Source organism: Ovis canadensis, chromosome 8 (genome assembly GCF_042477335.2).
Source record: "Ovis canadensis isolate MfBH-ARS-UI-01 breed Bighorn chromosome 8, ARS-UI_OviCan_v2, whole genome shotgun sequence".
NCBI lineage: Eukaryota > Metazoa > Chordata > Mammalia > Artiodactyla > Bovidae > Ovis > Ovis canadensis.
The window spans coordinates 86796398-86816822 of NC_091252.1; the positions used below are offsets into that span (position 1 = coordinate 86796398).

A 20425-nucleotide genomic window follows, 5' to 3' on the forward strand; every position below is an offset into this window, starting at 1 on the left:
GTGACAGGGTGCATAGCGATTGGCTTTCTGGCTCCATATTAGACTTGACCTGAGTTTCGATGCTTGCTTGGCTAGTTATTGGACACGTGACCCTGAATGATTTACTTAAATTACCCCTGTGCCACAGCTTCCTCGTCTCTAGACTGGGAAATAATTGTACCTGATAGGTTTCCTTTAAGGATGAGATGAGATAACATATGCAAAATGCTTAATACAGATCCTAGCACGTATCATTACAAGAACTTAGCAGATGAAGGATGATGTATTAGGAAATGAGTTACTAACTAAGGAGAAGGTATAAATGAACAGCTTTTTCCTCCCCCTTGACCATAGTTTAACATAACTAATTAGTGAGATTTTAGCAAGACAGGAGATGTTCTCACATGTTTGGCAAGTGGTCTTACCAAAAAAACTCTAAGCTGGCATTTGAAAAGGAGATTCAGTCCAACTCGATTCACCAAAACTTACTGAGTGACTAGTACTTGAAAGAACAATTGAGAGTCCAATCTAATAGAGAGACAGACACTTGAACAGGTGTTTGAACTGCATAGTGGTGCTGTCTGTGAGAACAGATGCCATCCAGGAGAGCAGGCTGGATATGTGGTTCATAACAATGAATTGATCAAAGACCAATAAAATGCCTTTCTAATTTGTGATGGGCACAAAGCCTGAGAGAAGTAGTTAGTGAAGTGGAAACAGACTCAGGAGTCCAAAAGATTGTCACAATCTTTGGAATTAGAGACTAAAATTTAAAAGATGAAATTTAAAAAGGATAAGAGTCCTACAAGCTTTGAAAACCAACTGCCCAAGAACAGGGGAGTGAGAGCATATCATTTGAAAAAGTTTGGTGGGTTTTAGCTGATTGGCTCAAGCACAATTTGAGCAAACAAATTGCAATTATAACACAGTTGCAGAAAGGCATGCAGTCTCACAACATCATCAGAGGAAGCACAGCGTCACAGCCAAATAACACTCTCACTGTATTCCCTACTGTCCAGAGCGTGCTGGGCTCACACCCCAGTGATTCATGTTTAGAGGGATATAGACCCATTTTAATATCTAGAGGAAGACATCGGAGATGGTGAAGGAGAGGAATCCATGACTTTATAGGATGGGTAACCTTCTGAAGACAGCTTGATGAAGAGAAATATTGAGGACAAGGACATGACCGGTGGCTTAATGGAATTCAAGATTTTTCATGTGGTCTCAAAATTTACATGATGTTATAAGAAGGCAAGGCATTTAAAATTTACATTTTAAATGTAAGGAAGGCTGTTCTAGAAATTATAAATAAAATGGGAAGTCTTGTGAAGAAAAGAGTTCCCTGTCATTGCATGAGTGGAATGAAATGATTAACTATCAGATAAATTGTAGAGAAATTTCTGCAATTTAGAAACTGTAGCACAAGTTGAGGAATCTTCTCTATGGCAGTTTTCACTCTAAGACTCTGTGATTCTATAAACACCCTGGTAGCAGAATACTTAGGTAAACAAGCTGGGTAATTATTCTTGTCTGGGTTAGATGAGGGCCAAGTATGTAGTTGACCTTAATATATAAACATAAAGTTCAATGGGAATACCAAACCACCTGACCTGCCTCTTGAGAAACCTGTATGCAGGTCAGGAAGCAACAGTTAGAAGTGGACATGGAACAACAGACTGGTTCCAAATAGGAAAAGGAGTACGTCAAGGCTGTACATTGTCACCCTGCTTATTTAACTTCTATGCAGAGTACATCATGAGAAACGCTGGACTGGAAGAAGCACCAGCTGGAATCAAGATTGCCAGGAGAAATATCAATCACCTCAGATATGCAGATGACACCACCCTTATGGCAGAAAGTGAAGAAGAACTAACGAGCCTCTTGATGAAAGTGAAAGAGGAGAGTGAAAAAGTTTACTTAAAGCTCAACATTCAGAAAACTAAGATCATGGCATCTGGCTCCATCACTTCATAACAAATAGATGGGAAAAGAGTGGAAACAGTGTCAGACTTTATTTTTTGGGGCTCCAAAATCACTGTAGATGGTGATTGCAGCCATGAAGTTAAAAGAAGCTTACTCCTTGGAAGGAAAGTTATGACCAACCTAGATAGCACATTAAAAAGAAGAGACATTACTTTGCCAACAAAGGTCCATCTAGTCAAGGCTATGGTTTTTCCAGTGGTCATGTATGGATGTGCGAGTTGGACTATAAAGAAAGCTGAGCACAGAAGAATTGATGTGTTTGAACTGTGGGGTTGGAGAATACTCTTGAGAGTTCCTTGGACTGCAGGGAGATCCAACCAGCCCATCCTAAAGGAGATCAGTCCTGGGTATTCATTGGAAGGACTGATGTTGAAGCTGAAACTCCAATACTTTGGCCACCTGATGCGAAGAGCTGACTCATTTGAAAAGACCCTGATGCTGGGAAAGATTGAGGGCAGGAGGAAAAGGGGATGACAGACGATGAGATGGTTGGATGGCATCACCGACTTGATGGACATGGGTTTGGGTGAACTCCAGGTGTTGGTGATGGACAGGGAGGCCTGGCATGCTGCAGTTCATGGGATCTCAAAGAGTCAGACACGGCTGAGCGATTGAACTGAACTGATCTGAAAGTTCTTTTCTATGCCCAAGAGCATCTCCTTTGTTTTCTAGTCTGTATTTGCATTAATGTGTGTTGAGTGTGTGCTCAGTCGCTTAACATTGCCTGACTCTGCAACCCCATGGACTGTAGCCTGCCAGGCTCCTCTGTCCTTGGAGTTCTCCAGGCAAGAATACTGGAGAATATATTTCCTTTTCTAAGGGAGCTTCCCGATCCAGAGATTGAAACTATGTCTCTTGCACCTCCTGCATTGGCAGGCAGATTCCTTACCATTGCATTACCTGAAATACTCACTCTTAAAAATCAATGATCACTTCACACCCAGTAGGATGGAAATAATAATAATGGTAATTTTTAAACAGAAAATTACTAGTCTTAGTGAGGATACAGAGAAATTAGAACACTCATACATTGTTGTTGGGACTATAAAATGGTGCAGCCACAGTGAAAAGTAGCTTGGCAGTTCTTCAAAGAGTTAAACATACAATTACCATGTGACCCATCAATCCCACTCATATATATAAACATACACTCAAGGGCATTGAAAATGTATATTTACATAAAAACTTGTATATGAATGTTCATAGCAGCATTATTCACAATAAAGCCAACAGCAGAAATAATCCAGATGTCCATTAACTACTGAATGTATGAGAAATGATGTGCAATATACTCATACAATGGCCTATAATGCTACAAGATGGATGAACTTTGAACGTGCTAAGCGCAAGAAGCTAAACTCCAAAGACCTCTTACTATATGCTACCATTTACACAGAGTATATAGAACAGGCAAATCTGTAGAGATAAAAAGTCAATTATTGGTTGCCGGAGGCTGGTAAGGGAAGAGGGGACAGGGAGTGAGGTATGGGTGTGGGGTTTTTCTTGGGAGTAATGGAAATGTTCTAAGATTGGTTTGATGTGACAGTTGCACAACTTTGTAAGTAAAAAATAAAACTTTGAACTATATACTTTAAAATGGTGAATTCTATGTTATGTGAATTACGTCTCAACAACAACAACAAAACAGTAAATAAATCAACAAACATCAACAGCTATTTGAAATATTCTATTTTCGTTTTAAAAATCCATGTTTTAAAATGTTGGCACATTTCCACTTTTCCAATGTTTCCAAAAGTTGCTGAGATGTTTTCCTTGGTCTTGCTTCCTTCTCACTTCAGCTATTTTACCATTCTGTACATTTCTATGTTTTTGTAGATTCCATATAAAATGTGCAGTCATTTCAAAGCAACTTACAAAAAAAAAAAAAAAAAACCACCTCTGGATATTTTCTGTTCTTTCTTCCCTGAGTTCCTTCTGACTCTTTCCTTGTGGGTGATAGAGTTGAGAGTGTAAGTGGTTGATCGGAGAACTGCGCATAAGTAGGGAAATTTGAGAGCTGGGGACAACTTTAGGTGGATGTTGATGCCCTTCAGAACACAAGTCAGAGAGAACAGGAGACTCCAAGTAAATAGCGAATCAGATACAGAATGAAGTAAGTCAGAAAGAGAAAAACAATACCGTATATTAATACATACATGCAGACTCTAGAAATCCTATTTCCAAAGCAGAAGGAGAGACACAGAGGAAAAAAATAATGGACACCAAGGGAGAATGTAGGGGGTGGGATGAGTTGGGAGACTGGGATTGACGTATATTTGCTAGTGTGTATAAAAGTATAAAATAGATAACTAATGAGAACCTACTGTACAGCGCAGGGAATGCTATCCGGTGCTCTGTGGTGAGCTAAATCAAAGGCAATCCAAAAAAGAGATATATATACACATATAACTGATTCACTTTGCTGTATGGTAAAAAGCAACATAGCTTTGTAACATAGCATTGTAAAGCAACCATATGCCAATAAAAATTTAATTTAAAAAATGGTTTAAAGAAAGAGAGAGTCAGAGTTGGTGTGGGAAGTCTTCACATTTAGAGTAACTAGATTTACAAAAACCGCCCCCCACCCCACAATTTCAGAGCAAGAGATTCGGCAGGTCAGTGTTATTGCTTTATGGCAAACATCAGCTGTTGGTTATTTGAAGGATGGCTACTGAGTTTAGGGATTCTTCTCTCTCTTTATTAGCTGCCACTAGTACTACTATCACTACCTCTTAGTACCTTGAAAACAGAAGGGAGACGTCTGTAACTGCTTTGGAAGGCAGGAACTATCTGCAGAGCTGGTGGGTGTCTTTGGTGTCCAGACACAATACACACTTTGACATTGAATGGATGCCTTTAGATGATGAAATCAGGCATTTGTGTGAAGTTCGTAAGTTTTCACTCATCATTGGCTTACATAATTTGGAAATACCCTACATGTGGTTGCCACAAAAATACTTTTTCAATCCCCTTTCATTGCCGTTGACGGGAAATTGAAAGCATCTTGCTGAATTGAATCCATTTCCAAGTGAAGGTAGGTATTGTGACTCCACCAGGTGGCGCACGCATGCTAGATCAGGACTTCATATAGATAAGGACAAAGACACCAATGTAATCAGATACTATCTTTTCTCTCTCCCCGGGCAACCCCCGAATTTTCCTGTGTGTTCATAATTTACGTTTCTAGATCATGTAAATACAGATGTGCTAGAGTTAGTCACCCGAATCAACTGTTCAGTGTCTAAGGCTAGGTTGTAAAAACGATCACTCTCCTTTGTTTTCAGCTCAAGTATTCTGACTATTCCTTTGCCACAGATTCCTTTATTTTTCATCCACTTCCATCAGTGGTCTGGGTCTCTTTTCTTTCTTACACATACTGATGGAGAGGAAAAACATACTCTCGAACGTTCTGGAAATTTTCTTGTATAGTACATCAATTCCCCAACCCTCTTAAAGATGCCATTCATTTTATTTTGCATGTAAGGGGCTCAGCTTTTGGAAAGACGTTAGAGAAATGTCCCAAGATACAAAGCAAATGATAGCTCTCTTTATTCAGCTTTATTTGTCTTTGCCTTTTGAAAAAAGAGGAAGTGGGGGGAAGATGAAATATTCACAGTCTGAAGCTGAACCACCAAGACCAGCCATGTTACAAGCCTGTCCTGTGGTCACTGAGATTTGCCATCTCCCAGTCTAACCCCCCCTCCCCCGCCCCGCCCCAGCCAGCACTCCCTCTAGAGCGAGACACAGGCCCCCAGAGGAAAAGTTTGGTAGGACATCCTGTGGACCAAGTCCAGAGCCAATAAAGGGAACTAAGAGACTTAGAGGCCGGAAGAGAGAAATGAGATTTAGCTAGTCTGACATCATCAAGCCACAAACGTGGCCACAGAAAGGCTCCCTGTGTGGAAGTGGAAAGCAGGGCAGCCTGGGGGCTGGCAGGCCCACCTCCTGGCTGGGGCCCTGCTGCTGAGCCAAGAAATGGAAGGAGAGGCCCCCTGGGGTGTTGGTGGCCCCTGGAGTGGCTGGTGTGAAGGGACAGTAGATCCAAGAGGGTGAAAGATGGATGGAATAAACGGGACACATTGACCGTGCTTTCCTCAGTTTCCTCGTGGTGCTCCATTAACACAAGGAGAAGACAAAAATTCACAGTCTAAGTCACAAAACAAGGGTGTGATCTAGTTTTTTATAGAGCAGCATTGAGAAATAGTCCTTGATTATGCAGACAGCATTTTAGGAACTGTTAGTATTTATAAGTCTGTTATTGAAGTTTTCAGAGCTGACCTTTAATTCTAGAAGTATATGGTTAAAGGTTGTTTTTTTTTTTTTTAATTGGTTCAGTCCTTGGGATATAAAAAGAACCTTGTGGTCCTCTGACATTCATAAAAAAGTAAAGTTATTTTAATTTTTGAATATACTGGATCAATTTGTATACAGGATATCATTTTTAATAACCTTTATTTACTTTTATTTTTAATCCCTACATTCCTTTTTTTTTATCCAGGTGTCATGTCATATGCTGTAACATCATATAATACATTTGTACCTCATAAGCTACAACCCAGAAGGCAACATTTTTCCCCCCAAAGGCCTTCAACAGCTGTCACCAACCCGTTATCAAGATCCAGAACAGTCTGGGGCTTTGTTGTTGTTATTAGTTTAAAAATGAAATATCTTATGAGAAAGCACAAATACAAAAGAAAGTAGGCAGGGATTCAGTTTTGGAAAAATTAAGTTCAATCCTAGGATGGCAAAGATTTACGTAAGATTTATACTTTGCATGAGTCATAACAAGCAGTGCTGGCCACATGAACAAAGACCTGAAAGTTTCAGTGGTTTAACAAAGCAGAGGTTTATTTCTCACTTTCTTCACAACTTAACATGGGTCTCTCAGGAGAAAGGCAGGGAACCCTGCTCCAGGCATTCAGGGATCCAGGCTTTTTTCAGTTAGTGGCTCTGCCATTTTTGGTGCCTTGGTTTCCTCTATCAGGGCTTTGCATTGGACCAGCAGTCAGGAGAGGAGGAGGATGGGTAAATCCTGTTTCATTTAACTGCCTCGGTCTGGAGGTAATGTACAACACTTCCGATTACCTTCCATCAATAAGAACCAGTTTCAGGAATTGGAAGAAGAGAACTTGGATATTGATGTAAAATAGTCCAATGTTTACTACAGAAGCGTGTGTGTGTGTGCCAAGTTGCTTCAGTCGTGTCCAACTCTTTTCAACCCCATGGACTGTAGCCCACCAGGCTCCTCTGTCCAGGGAATTATCCAGGCAAGAGTACGGAAGTGGGTAGCCATTCCCTTATCAGGGAATCTTCCCAACCCAGGGATTGAACCCAGGTCTCCCACATTGCAGGAGGATTCTTTACCATCTGAGCCACCGGGGAAGCCCATTTACTATACATACACACCAGCAATATAGAGTTTGGTAAGATACAAAACTATTGTTAAAACTATTTGTCTCAGGGTGGGAAATGTCATGTTCCACTCCCCCAAAACCAGTCCACTCATACCAGACCCAGTCAGGCACAAGCAAAATCTAGCCTTAGAAAATAGCTTTCTGTTTTTAGCATTTGTCTAGATTAAGGGATCTTGATGAAGTTTGGATCAAGGAAGTTTTTCTATAAAACAGCATATATAATTTTTTTTTAAAGTTGTTTTAATCTAGCCCTTAAGAAAACAGGCTCTAAGTCCTTTGTTGCCATGTCCGGTCTACAAGATGGCTCCAGTGATTTCTGCCTCCTGATAGTTACACCCTGGAACCATTTCCTGCCATGCTGCAATGGGGCTGACTTGGGTAACCACAGACATGGTGAAAAGGAAAGAATGTGACAGTGAGGTCCATTGCAGCTTCCACCTTGTTATCTCTTGGTGCAATCCAGCTGCCATGTTGTAAGGACATCCAGTAAGCCCTGGTGGAGGAAGCTACCAGGCATGAAGCTGAGTGCTTGTGGTGAATGGGTGAAAAAAATCCCTGTGAAGAAGAAAGATCCTAAGCAACATGATGGATTCAGAAGCTCATGAAAAGAGGCCACCGATCCTAACATCTTCAAAATAAGATCTATCACGCCATATTACAAATACTGGTGAAATGAAGCAGTGAAACACACACACACACACATACACACACACACACGGAGAGATCCACCTGAGGAAGAAAGGAGATAGGCTGCTAACCCCCAGCACCAACTTCTGAACCACTGTGTATGCCATTTTGAATCAAATCCTCCAACTCCAGATGGGACTTCAGGTGACCATAGCCTTGGTTGACCTCTTGACCATCATCTTCTGAGAGAGCCATAGACAGGACCATTCAGCTAAGTGAAGTGAAAGTGAAGGTCACTCAGTTGTGTCTGACTCTTTGTGACCGCATGGACTGTAGCCTACCAGGCTCCTCTGTCCATGGAATTCTCCAGGCTAGAATACTGGAGTGGATAGCCATTCCCTTCTCCAGGAGACCTTCCCAACCCAGGGATCGAACCCAGGTCTCCCCACTGAAGGCAGATTCTTTACCAGCTGAGCCACCAGGGAAGCCTGGAATGGGTAGCCTATCCCTTCTCCAGTGGGTGTTCCCAACCTAGGAATTGAATTGGGGTCTCCTGCATTGCAGGCAGATTCTTTACCCGCTGAGTTATGAGCTAAGCCACTCTCCAACTCCTGATCTATAGCAATGGAGTGAAATGATAAATGGTTATTTTTATTTTGAACCACTAAATTTAGGAGCAATTTGTTCTGTACCAATAGCTAACTAAAATGCAGATCCCCAAGCTCCCCTGGCCATTCTGAGCTGTAAGCTTGAGATGAGGCTGGTGATTCTGAGGCAGAAGGACACCTCTGGCTCTCAGGAGAGTTCTGTGGCAGGGAAATGCCTTCCCCTTCACAGTCTCCATGTTTTGAGAGTCCCTCTCATTTCTAGAGCTCTCGTATGTTCCAAGTACATGATGCTTCTTTTTGCCCCATAATCACTGCTTCCTTCTCTCTAGATCAGGTAACTGTCTGGTTCACAGTGTAACCTACACACTGCTTTCTTATTTACAGTGACCTGTCTCCCTGCATGTGTGTGTGCTAAGTCACTTCAGTCATGTCCAACTCTTTGCAACCTCATGGACTGTAGCCCACCCAGCTCCTCTGTCCATGAGATTCTCCAGGCATGGTTACTGGAGTGGGTTGCCATGCGCTCCTCAAGGAGATCTTCCTGACCCAGGAATCAAACCCTTCTCTCAATCAAATCCTGCATTGGCCGATGAGTTCTTTACCCCACTAGCACCACCTGGGAAGCCCATTTCCCTGCAAGGCCCAGGCAAACCAGGGGAGATGGCTCAGATACCACCCCAGAACACCCAGCTCCACCCAGGGGCCACTCAGAACCTGGGCCCTCACCCGGCTGGGAGTACAGGGTCGGGCCTGGAGCCCAGGAGCAGGGAAGCTCCAGCTCTGCTCTGGGGGACTAAGCTGTTAGTAAGAACTCAGGCACAAAAGCAGGTCATTGCCAAATGCTTTGGGGATGGCGCTGCGTCTCAGTGGCAGGGCACTTGACTAGAAAATCCTTTGGGAAGAGATGAAAAAATGGAAACTGGTCCCGGGGGAACACAGACAAAGGATTTTTTTTTTTTTTTTTTTTTTTTTGCCAAATTCGCCCAACATTCAGAGAAGTTTCCTGAAGATACCACCTGATCTGGCTGTGAAGAGCTAATACTAGTCTAAATCAAGGAATTGTCAGACTACATGCTGCTGCTGCTGCTGCTAAGTCACTTCAGTCGTGTCCGACTCTTGTGCGACCCCATAGACGGCAGCCCATCAGGCTCAACCGTCCCTGGGATTCTCCAGGCAGAACACTGGAGTGGGTTGCCATTTCCTTCTCCAATGCATGAAAGTGAAAAGTGAAAGTGAAGTCGCTCAGTCGTGTCCAGCTCGCAGCGACCCCATGGACTGCAGCCTTCCAGGCTCCTCCATCCATGGGATTTTCCAGGCAAGAGTGCTGGAGTGGGATGCCATTGCCTTCTCCGTCAAACTACATACCGTGAGCCAAATTCAGATAGTGCCTGGTTTTCATACAACCCAAGACCTGAGAACAATTTTTACATTTTTAAATGATTGGGGAAAAAAATCAAGAGAAGAAGACTATCTTACAACATGTGAACATGATTTGCAATTCCAGTTCTTCATATCTCAAAATCAAGTTTTGGTGGAACCCAGAATGCTTAATTATGTATTGTCTGTGACTGCTTCCATGTGTGTTGCCCCCACAGAGACCCTGTGGCAGGCAAATCCTCAAATGTTTACTCTCAAGCCCTTGAGAGGGACCTTCTGTCTCAGCAGAAAGTGATGACTTCCTTCCCAGATAGAAGGGACATGCAGGAGAGGCTCCAGGTGGGAAAGTCCATGGTGTGCATGGAAAGCTGCCCACTATGGGTACTGTGATCTGGGCATGGAGGCGAGGCAGAGAGAGGAGGAAATGAGGCCAGGGCCACATCATGGAGAGGTCAAGGCTTTCACTTGGACAGTGCCCTGCACGGAATGGGGAGGAAGCTGTGGAACCAGGAAGATGCGGCAATGAGAACCAAGGTCTAGACGGTGGCGGGTGCAAGTCAGCCACGGAAAGAACTGAGATTGGAGCCTAAAAGTGGAAGAACAGTACATACAGCAGGGAAAAGGAGCCAAGAAAAATGGAGGAAACCCACCCATAGGCAATTTTGCAGAAGAACAGCAACCGCAGTAACCCAGGCATTACTGTCAAGTCATCACTGCCCCTTCAGATGCTTGAAAGTGAAAGCGAAAATCACTCAGTCATGTCACGTCTCTTTGCGACCCCATAGACTATACAGTCCATGGAATTCTCTAGGCCAGAACACTGGAGTGGGCAGCCGCCCCCTTCTCCAGGGGTTCTTCCCAACCCAGGGATCGAACCCAGGTCTCCCACATTGCAGGCAGATTCTTTACCAGCTGAGCCACCAGGAAAGCCCAAGAATACTGGAGTGGATAGCCTATCTACTCTCCAGGGGATCTCCCCAATCCAGGATAGATCCAAGGTCTCCTGCATTGCAGGCAGATTCTTTACCAGCTGAGCTACCAGGGAAGCCCCTCAGATGCTTAGTCGATATAAATAAAAGGCTTATTTTCATTATTTATTTTCCAAGTGTGTAATGAATCTCTCCAGTGGGAAGTTACCCTTTTGTATATTCTCAGATCAGGGACTTGAAGATAGGATAATGCACCCAAAGACACTTTATAATCAGTAGGAACATACATCAATGTCAGCAGCTATTGATCAGTTGAGCCTAGATTAGGGCCAGGTCACGGTGGGACAGTTTAGATGGTTAAATAATGTCTTTTCTTTGATATTTCTCACCACTGGCCATTTAGCCTAAAGGTGCTTATTCTCCATTCATCTGTGTTGCTCTTTGAGTTACTCTCAGGAGGTAGTCATGTCTACGAGTTATCAGTTTGGCAAACAGGTTAATTACCTCTTGCCATTTGTCTCTGTTGGAGAAGAACCAGCATAACCATCATCCACAAGACAAACTGTCTCTATAATTATACCGAATATTTGGGGTGGGGGAGGTTAAAGATCCAGGACTAGTCTAATCTCTCGTTGGTAATTTGTCATTTAGATGGTCTTCCTATAAAAGGTGAAGGACAGGAACTGTGGGAGGAGGGCAAGAAAAGATGGTGTGCTTCAGAGAATCCTTTTAACCTCAAGGACACCCGAGGAACATTGAGTCTTGGGCATTAAAACAAGCAAAATGACTCGGAAGCCATTGGAGATGCTTTCTCAGCGCTATTTTGCCTTTATTTACCTTTTGGGGAGCGGGGGAAATGAAGTCAGAATTATTTTTAAATAAGAAAGATGCTAAAAACAAACCCATTAAAAGGTACAAATTAAATATTCATACGCACAATCCCACATCCTTAATGGGCATTCTTCCAGGAGGAGGTGGGCTGCCTGCCTCTTCTTTAAGGGACATTCATCTCCCTCAGAGCCTCCCTCTGGTGGCCACCTCCCGTCCTCCCTGCATACCCGCATTGCAAGTTGACAGTCCTTTGAATCTCTGCACTGCCTACCATGTTCTTTTTTTGGTGGCGGGGGCGGGGTGGAGGGGCAGGATTTCCTTTTTAAACTGTTGCCACAAGCGCAAACAAACTTAAGATGGCTGAACTGGCCACTTTTCCCTAAAGAGCAAATTCTCACCGTTCATTTCTGGGAAGAAGGCAGGCATCAGAAAAGCCGGCTTGGAGACAGTGAACATAAAGCGAAGGGCGTGTTTTGAATTGATGAGGGAATGTGATATTTCCACTGGCCATTAAACCAGTGACATCAGACCCACTCCCATGACCCTTCCAGCCACGATTAAAAGAGGTGAAAGATGGTTTCTAAAAATTCAGTCTACTGTGGAAAAGGGTTTCAGTCACCAAAGTAGATGCCAAGAATCCATGTGGATTAACAAACGATTAGAGAACAAAAAATACCAAAGGACTATTTAGAGCCTCTCTCTTTCTTATAGGGACCTGAAAGTAGGGTTAGTTACATGATTTGTGGGGCCCAGTACAAACTGAAAAATGCAGGCTTCTGTTCAATGATTATTAAGAATTCCAAGACTCCTAGGGCAGGAGCAGGCTCTTTCAGAGTGCAGGCCCTGGGCAACCGAACAGGTGGCATGCTCGTGAGGCTTTAAGGCAGTTTCCAAAATGTGTCTAATTTACTCTGAGAGAGTTAATTCACTCACTAAGAATTTGTCTTATAGAGCAAGATTGAACAGTCCTGGAATAATTTTTCTATAATCCTGCAAAGGAATGAATTTTCCTCTGACATATATATTGAATTGGCACAAGTGGACTTTTGTCTGTGAGATGCTTATGCTGGGGAAGAGCTGTCCAGGCCTGCCTGAGTACCACACGCGTGTCTGCAAATGTCCCCATGCTGGCAGGATTTAACACACTTTGGAACTATGTCACTTTCATATTAAAAAAAAAAAAATTAAAAATCTTTGATATAATGGGTTTTGAAAATACACTTAAATATTTAGAAATCCCATTTCCTTTGTTGCTTTCTCCTTTAATAGAAATGTGTTCACTGCCCTCTGCTATTATACTCAAAAGTGTGGTTTATTTAAGTGCTTTATTGGAAAACTCTCTCACTAACGTTATTTGACAAGTTAGTAGGAGGCTCAATTAGTGATTTGAGCTGTAAGACAAAGGGTCAGTTGATGACACAAATCGTTCAAGTTTTGAGAGCCAACGAGAATGTGGGATCAGATTAAAGGACATAGCAGCCCTAGATGTGGTGGAGGAACCTGCAGGGGCATCTTCCACAAAAGATAGAAAAACTAAGGAAGTCTTGGTAAAGGCCGGAGCAGGAGGGTCCTGGAGCACCCGAACACGGGTTAAGCAGAGGTACAAGGTGGGCAAAGAGGCTGATCACTCCTCCTCACTCTCCGGGTTCCCACATCTAGCTCTATTCCTGGGCCAAGTAATGATAACACTGATACGCACCCGGCAAGGACCACATTGATACGCGCCAGGCAAGGTAGCCCTCGAGATGGAGAAGATGAGCCAAAGCTCGAGAGAACATCGAAGTAAGTTCCCCGAGTGGATGGTGCCTGCTTACATTTCATTGGTTGAAGTCGTTCACGTGGCCACGCCCATAGCTGCCGGGTAAGGACACTTTGCCCCAGCGCGTACACTGCACAGTCAGGTAGCAAAAGGGGAAAAGAATCGAGAACAATCCGTCCTGATGATCAGGGAGCCAGGACAATGCCTGCCCTCCTCAAGGAACGTTCCCATCAGAGACCCCCCGAACCTTCTTTCCCCAACTTATTTTCACAAACTTGGACCTGAATGTGGCCCGTATAAGCCCGGCAGTAGGAAAAAGGGCGGGAGGGCCTCTGGTTGGGGTGCGAATCTCTAGGCTTGGAAGAGATGAAGCCACGTGGTGAAGCTGAAGGGGCCATTTTGGTGAGTTCTCATCTCCAGCCGTAGTTCCTGAGCTGCAGTGAGACTCTAAACACCACGCCCGAGAGACCTGTTCTACTTCTCAGAACAGTGAAGGGCAAGAGAAGGGTCTCTTTCCTGACACACTGCATCCTGGTGGGGCACCAGAAGCAGCCGCAGGACCAGCCCCAGGGCACACTGAGTGAGGATGTCTGGGGACAGGCTGGAGCCTCCAGGAGTCTGGAGTGTGAGGCGTTCATGGTCATCCAACACGCAGACCCGTGAAGGTGGGTCTGGACTTTGACCTGGCTCCTGGAGTCAGAGTGGGAATAGGCCTGGGAGAAAAAAGGCCTTTTTTGCTCATAAAGCTGAGGTGCCAGGTGGATTTTAAGGGGAAGTTTGGCCACAGAGAAATGCAAGGGAGTTGGAGAGGTGGAGCTTGCGAATATCCCAAGAGTGAAGAGCCCTGGGGCAGGAAGGTGCTTTTGGAACTTCTGTGCCAAGCCCAGGGGTAAAGAGGCAGCTGTGTGGGGCGCCCACCCCATTGGGACAATGACTCCATTTACCCATGAGAATCATAGGGTTTGTTAAGAATCAATAAAAGGACAACTTCTGCAGTGCTGTTAGGATTATGCAATCCATTCATTTGGATTATTTTTAACTAGGTGACCAGTTGATGCCCTGGTCCCATAATCAATAATGTTTGGATAAAAGAGTTTCTACCTTATGAATTAAGAACCAGGATCTATGGCTCCAAAATTTATTTTTACGAAGAGCAAATAACCAGTTTATGTATGTGCCTGGTTCCTTTTAATATTTGCATTAAGCTGTGCAGAGTTAGGGGATTCCTGCAGTCCTGTCCTTGTGGACTGTTGCAGGAAGAGGTCACGGCTTCAACAATGACGAGAAGAATGGTTGCTGCTCCAGCCTTGCGCTGTTGCCGTGTTGCTCAGCCAGCTGCAAGGGGTGCAAGGTTGGGTGAGGGGACTGGCCCTGCCCAGATTCCTGCCCCGCATTGGCTCCCACCAGCCACGATGCCGAGGGAGATAACGCACAGTGAGTCAGGGGTTATCAAGCTACGCAGGCCTACCTGGTAGATCGCCGCTAATATATGCATGACGTCGGGCTCTCCCCTTGGTCATCTCCACTCCCTTCTGAGCACTGATGTGCAAAAGGCTAGTTCTTTCATCCGGGATTTTTTTCCCCTACAAAAAAAATATAGAAAAGGAGGTGGGAACAGTACATATATGATATGTAGGTTCTTTGGACTATATGATAGAGTTGACAATTTAGAAAATGTTTAAAGAGAGGTGAGGGTCATGGGATTTTTACAGCGATCCCCGAGAGCAGGTTTCTCATCTTCCTCCCCAAGGCTGCCTTCTGGGGAGGCTTCAGCCTCAGTCCTGTGGAAGGAGGGGCTCTGCTGAATAATTTGTGAGCGTGCCCCTCCCGCAGCTCTAGACTCCTGCCAGTCTACACTCCTGGCCCTCTTTCCATAGTGGAACACTTTTTTTTTTTCTTTTTGGTTGAGTTTTCAATCTATTCTTGAATCAGTTCAGTTTAGTTCAGTGGCTCAGTCGTGTCCGACTCTTTACAACCCTATGGACTGCAGCATGCCAGGCTTCCCTGTCTATCACCAACTCCTGGAGTTTATTCAAACTCATGTCCATTGAGTCAGTGATGTCATCCAACCATCTCATCCTCTGTCGTTCCCTTCTCCTTCCGCCTTCAATCTTTCCCAGCATCAGGGTCTTTTCAAATGAGTCGGTTCTTCGCATCAGGTGGCCGAAGTATTGGAGTTTCAGCTTCAGCATCAGTCCTTCCAAAGAATACTCAAAACTGATTTCCTTTAGGATGGACTGATTGGATCTCCTTGTAGTCCAAGGGACTCTCAAGAGTCTTCACTAACATCGAAGTTCAAAAGCATCAATTCTTTGGCGCTCAGCTTTCTTTATAGTCCAACTCTCACATCCATACATGACTACTGGAAAAACCAGAGCTCTGACGAGACAGACCTTTGTTGGCAAAGTAAGGTCTCTGCTTTTTAATATGGTGTCTAGGTTGGTCATAACTTTTCTTCCAAGGAGCAAGCATCTTTTAATTTCATGGCTGCAGTCACCATCTGCAGTGGTTTTGGAGCCCCCCCAAAATAAAGTCTGTCACTGTTTCCACTGTTTCCCCATCTATTTCCCATGAAGTGATGGGACCAGATGCCATAATCTTAGTTTTCTGAATGTTGAGTTTTCACTCTCCTCTTTCACGTCATCAAGAAGCTCTTTAGTTTTTCTTTGCTCTCTTCCATAAGACTTAGGTTCATTCTAATGGAACCAAAAGTGAGAAGGGCATTTCACTTATTTATCTTTCATTCAACCATGTTCATATAAAGTGTGTGGGGCTGGTGGGTTTGGGGGGCATGCACACCCCATGGTGGCCCTTTGGTGGAGGTTACTATCATGTGTCCAAGAGCCTTGTCCCTCCAAACCTGCTTGTGTCACTAGGGCTTGCTTCCTTATCCACAGGAGGACAGCACTTCCTAAAGTCATAACTCACCTGCGATGCAATTGTGGGGTCTTTAGGGCTCTACTTTCCTATCCAGAAGTATAATGCACAGCTAGAATTTTCCCTTTAAGAAGAAGATAAAGTCTGTAGCCTAACTTTATGTTTTGGCACTGTATTTAACTCAGATTTCTACCTTAAACTGAATTTAGAAAAGAAAATCTTCAAATCACATAAAATCTATTTTGTTGACAACAACAATGTTGAAATGAACTCAACTCTGTTTCACCTGAGGCCCTGTCACAAGAAACATGAAGTGGTTCAAAATCAAAACCTGCAGCCAGGAAGGATGATGAACAAATAGCTTTATTCAGGGAAACCACAGTGTTCAGATTTCTGTCTCCAGTGGGATTCATTGTTTAGTAGGTACCCAACCTGGAAGATACCCAGCAACAGGAGAGGTGCTTAAGAGTGCCTTGCCCTGGACTGTGGTACAAACAGAACAAGAGGAAGCTGGTTCAAGAAAGCAGCTGCTCAATATGGATGGACCTAGAGATTGTCATACTGAATGAAGTAAGTCAAACAGAGAAGGATAAATATATGGCATCCCTTATATGTGGAATCTGAAAAGAAATTATACAGATGAACTTACAAAATGGAAAGAGACTCAGACTTAGAGAATGAACTTATGGTTGCTGGGGTGAAGGATGGGAGGAAGGGATAGTTGGGGAGGTTGGGATGGACATGTACATACTGCTGTATTTAGAATGGATGGCCAGCAAGGACTTACTGGATAGCACAGGGAACCCTGCTTAATGTTATGTGGCAGCCTGGATGGGAGGAGAGTTTGGGGGAGAATGGATACATGTATATGTATGGCTGAATCCCTTCTCTGTTCACCTGAAGCTATCACCACATTGTTAATCAGCATTACCCCAATACAAAATAAAAAGTAAAAAACAAACAAAAAAAACAAAAAAAAAAAAAACAGAAAAGCAGCTGCTCAAGTTAGAGGGGACAGTTGAAGGATCATCCCCTTGTAAAAGACACCATCTCTTAGAGGTAGTTTCTGCTTGCTTTACAGCAGAACTTCTTAAAATAATCATCCATACTTGACATTTCCAGCTCTTCATTTCTCATTCTCTTCTCAACCCTGTCAGGTTTCACCTGCAGCTCTCCATGGACATCACCCTTGACAGTCTTCTGTACCATTTTTATCTGACCAGGTTCAGTGGTCTGTTCTTAGTTGACATTCACTTGATCTCTTCAGTTCAGTTCAGTTCAGTTGCTCAGTTGTGTCCGACTCTTTGTGACCCCATGAATCGCAGCATGCCAGGCCTCCCTCCCTGTTCATCACCATCTCCCGGAGTTCACTCAGACTCACCTCCATCAAGTCTGTGATGCCATCCAGCCATCTCATCCTCGGTCATCCCCTTCTCCTCCTGCCCCCAATTTCTCCCAGCATCAGAGTCTTTTCCAATGAGTCAACTCTTCGCATGAGGTGGCCAAAGTACTGGAGTTTCAGCTTTAGCATCATTCCTTCCAAAGAAATCCCAGGGTTGATCTCCTTCAGAATGGACTGGTTGGATCTCCTTGCAGTCCAAGGGACTCTCAAGAGTCTTCTCCAACACCACAGTTCAAAAGCATCAATTCTTCGGCGCTCAGCCTTCTTCACAGTCCAACTCTCACATCCATACATGACCACCGGAAAAACCATAGCCTTGACTAGACAGACCTTAGTCAGCAAAGTAATGTCTCTGCTTTTGAATATACTATCTAGGTTGGTCATAACTTTTCTTCCAAGGAGTAAGAGTCTTTTAACTTCATGGCTGCAGTCACAATCTGCAGTGATTTTGGAACCCAGAAGAATAAAGTCTGACACTGTTTCCACTCTTTCTCCATCTATTTCCCATGAAGTTATCTTAGCACCATCAAACCAGGCAAGTACTTCTCCTTAAACAGTTGACTTCCAGGCCACCACACTTACCTTATTTTCCTTTGACCTCTATGGTCTCTTCTTCCTAGTCTTTGTTGGACTGTTCTCAAACTCAGTCCTCAGCCTTCTCAAAGCTGTTCAACCATTGCCATGGGTTTACATGTCACATATGTACTAGTGGTTCTCAAGCTTGTATCTGTAATTCTGCCCTCTTCCTTGACCTTAGGTAACTGCCAACTTGACTTCACTTCTTGGATGTCTAACAAGCATCTTGAGTTGAACATGGCAGAACCAGAACTCTCGATTCCCTTCCTCATATCCATTCTTACCCCAGCCTCCTCCATGCCCCTGCAGCACAGACATTACTCTCAAAAGGGATTAAGAGGGATATGAAGCCCTTCATGGAGCTTTGTGTGTAGATGTCCTGAAATTTCCATTTCATTGCTAGTAAAAGAGTCAAAAGGTAGTCTATTTCAGAGAAAAGAGTTATTCTTAATTTTAGGAAACTCTGAAATATAGATGCCTGATTAGCATATAATGAATGAATGAGAAGTAGGGAACATAAATAGCCACTGAGGGGCTTCAGAGCCTTGTATATCTGAGTGGAGATTTACCAAAATGTCAGTTTTCAGAGATTTAAGAACCTCTCTGTCTGGTCTGGTGCTCTGGATACTTCTCTGCCTAAAGTCCTCTCCCTAAACACACACATCAATAACTGGTCTGTTAAAGTATGATATTGAATAGCAGCTTAAGTTTAATATTACAGGTAGATTGCCTTAGGCCTAGCATACACCAGTTTTCCCTGTATCAATTCACAACCCTTAAAATTGACCACTTGGTTCTGCTGCTTTTCACATGGCTTAGAAGTGACCTCTGATGGATGTTTGGGAAAGAGTGGAGATTGCATGCTGTCAGTTTCCCCCTCCCCATAAAACTGCATGAGAGAGGCAAGGCCATATCTGGAAAGATCAGTTTGTCGCCTCTAAATAAGACTGAGCGATTTCACTTTCACTTTTCATTTTCATGCATTGGAGAAGGAAATGGCAACCCACTCCAGTATTCTTGCCTGGAGAATCCCAGGGACAGAGGAGCCTGGTGGGCTGCCATCTGTGGGGTCGCACGGAGTTAGACACAACTGAAGTGACTTAGCAGCAGCAAATAAGCTTAAGAAATAACATGAACAGTATCAATGTCAGACAGATATTCTCTTTTTGCTTCTAAAGTTTCAGTTACTTGCGTCCTTGATGTCATCTTCCTTCAAGTCATAATCCTTTTGTTGTTGTTGTTCAGTCACCCAGCCATGTCTGACTCTTTGAGACCCCATGGACTGCAGCATGCCAGGCCTCCCTGTCCCTCACCATCTCCCAGAGTTTGCCAAAGTTCATGGGCAATCTTTCATAGTCCTTCTGAACAATCCCCAAACAGATCTTAATGATAAAACTATTGGTGATCATGGAATGAGGCAGAGAAACCAATAATAAAGGGGCAGTGTGAAGTCATTAAAGCATGAAGTCATTGCCTTAAATGAAACTCTCATTGTATACTAGGGAGCTATAGGTTCCTTTCTGAAACATAAAAAAGGGCTGGTGATCCATGAGTCAGGCTCTGTTGATGATCCATGAGGGAGGAAGTCAATTGCTCTCCTCTCTTGGGCCCACTTGGGACCAGTGAGAGGCCAGAACATGACAGGAAGTGATGAAGAAAAGCCAAGGGCACACACAGGCAGCACCTCTAATCTCTACTTACATACACAGTATATGTGTATACTTTTATACTATGTGCACAGTGTGTGTACAAGTGTATAAACACTTTCACATTTATATACCTAGTAGATATATACACAACAAATAAACTGTGGAAAATTCTGAAAGAGATGGGAATACCAGACCACCTGACCTGCCTCTTGAGAAACCTATATACAGGTCAGGAAGCAACAGTTAGAACTGGACATGGAACAACAGACTGGTTCCAAATAGGAAAAGGAGTCCGTCAAGGCTGTATATTGTCACCCTGCTTATTTAACTTCTATGCAGAGTACATCATGAGAAATGCTGGGCTGGAAGAAGCACAAGCTGGAATCAAGATTTCTGGGAGAAATCTCAATA

General features: G+C 43.7%; 1 long non-coding RNA gene across 1 annotated transcript in view; it reads right to left on the minus strand.

Annotated features, from left to right (window-relative positions):
- LOC138444995 (uncharacterized) overlaps positions 1 to 20425 on the minus strand; it is a 58357-nt gene that overhangs the window by 8172 nt on the left and 29760 nt on the right. Inside the window, exon 2 of the long non-coding RNA XR_011258690.1 lies at positions 14979 to 15093. This is a non-coding gene — a long non-coding RNA (uncharacterized lncRNA). The remainder of the gene's footprint in view (positions 1 to 14978; positions 15094 to 20425) is intronic.